Source organism: Macadamia integrifolia, chromosome 10 (genome assembly GCF_013358625.1).
Source record: "Macadamia integrifolia cultivar HAES 741 chromosome 10, SCU_Mint_v3, whole genome shotgun sequence".
NCBI lineage: Eukaryota > Viridiplantae > Streptophyta > Magnoliopsida > Proteales > Proteaceae > Macadamia > Macadamia integrifolia.
This window is the reverse complement of record NC_056566.1, coordinates 1954842-1956804: the sequence shown is the minus strand read 5'-3', so window position 1 is coordinate 1956804 and position 1963 is coordinate 1954842. Positions and strand designations below refer to the sequence as shown.

Below are 1963 nucleotides of genomic sequence, written 5' to 3'. Positions count from 1 at the left end.
GGGGGGAATCGAGTTCCAAGGCCAAGAACTAGTGCTATTGTTCAAAAAAATGTTGTGAATCATCAAAATTACTCCAGATTTCTTCTGTCCTCCACCCCTTGTCCCATGCCTACTTCAACCCTTTGAGAAGTGCCCAAGTTTAGCTATTTCATCCACACTTTTTCATTGTTTAAATGCTTCTTTCAGTCGGAGATTCTCCTGCGTTGAGTCATTGACTTCTTCTAATAAAAGTTTCAACTATTAATAAAATAAATAAATAAAGGGAAAATGACAGGTATACTATCATAACACCTAGGAATAAGGTATACTAGTAGGTTTTTAATCATTAGATGAAACATAAAAAATCTGAACCGTTCATGTGGTGAGGTCTTACAAAACATGTCCAATACCGCGGCTCCATGGTACTACTCCCCCAATGAAGCCCTTCTCAGGCCAATGTGGTCAAAGCGTCACCATCGCAGGCAACAACCCTTTCTCTGGCCAGTATGCTTGAAGCATCATCGCCAAGTGCAAATCGATTAAAAAAAAAAAAAAAAACCCACTCCTGTCGATGTTCACTAACAGCGGAGAAACCTAGAGAAAAAACAACTGTTGCCAGAGAAACCGGGAGAAAAAAAAGTTCGAAAGTCTGGAGAAAAAGTTCAAAAGTCGGGGAAAGTAGTAGCGGGGAAGCGGCGGTAGCAGCGGCTCAAACTAGAGGAGTCGTGGAGAAACTCTCCTGCTTGCAGCAGCGAGTCATGGGGAGCAACCTCTCCTGCTTACAGCAGCGGCGGCGGGGCAGCAGCAGCGGCAACAGCAACAACGGCTGTAGCAGCAGCTCAAACCACAGGAGTTGGTAGTTTTTGGGGGGAAAACCGAAAGAACTGCGAAGCTACGTTGTAGTTATGTCATCTTCTAGGGTTTTTAGAGGTTCTCAGGCTCTCATGGCAGCTGCGAAGGCGGCAAAAGCACCTGCTGCAACCTCCTCCGGCGTCAATGCTACTAAGCCTCAAGCACCGAACCGTACCAGTGGTATCTTCAAGGTCACTCCCCTGCCATGCGCCAGTTCCTCGGCGTTTCTGAGGCCTCTCGTACCGATGCTGTCAAGAAAATCTGGGACTACATCAAACTCAACAGCCTTCAGAACCCAGCAAATAAAAGGGAGATCCGATGTGATGAAAAGCTGACGACAATATTTGATGGGAAGGAGACAGTTGGATTCCTAGAGATTGGGAAATTGCTGTCGCCCCATTTTGTGAAGACTAACTGAGATCGGAATTGGCTTTCAACGTTGCCACATTTTTGTGATCATAGACCTCTTGGTTGCTTTTCAGGTGTATTTGGCAAGTCTATATGACTTGAAAATGGACTTGGTTTGGAATTGTAGTTTACAGACCCCGATTGGGCCTCCCGTAACAAAAAAAAAAAAACCAGAGGAGTTGGTGGAATAGCGGCGGTAGCAGTGGCTCTCTGCAAATCGGTGGAAGAAAGGGAAAAAACATGTCGCCAATAGAAAGAAAGGAAAATAAAAAAACAATTGCTGCGAGTTCATGAGAAAACAACTCCTATTGCTACAGCAGTGGCGGCAGCAGTAGAGATGTGCAAGCTCCCTTCCCTCCTCCACTCACTCTTTCCTCCTACACCTTATCTCCACTATGTTCTCTCTCATACTCTGCTGATTTGAGAAAACGAAAACAGGTCCAATCGAAGTTTACTTTCTCGGTCTGATATGGTAAAAGATCTCATCGGAGTTCGCTTTCTCCGACTGGATCCAGTCAAATGAATGTCTTTTCTGATGGGAAGAGAGAGAGAGAGAGAGAGAGAGAGAGAGAGAGAGAGAGAGAGAGAGAGGGTGTTGCAACCATGGATTGTAAATTTGTATATCTTTCCATCCAACGATTCAATTCAAGTTAACCAAATCCTACGGTTAAAATCCCACTAACATTCCTAATTCCTAGGTGCTACGCTAGCATATCTATCCCTC

General features: G+C 44.8%; 1 pseudogene; it reads left to right on the top strand.

The window, feature by feature from the left end:
* The first annotated feature begins 244 nt into the window (after positions 1-244).
* On the top strand, positions 245-1287 carry LOC122092099 (annotated as a pseudogene).
* The last annotated feature ends 676 nt before the right edge of the window (positions 1288-1963 follow it).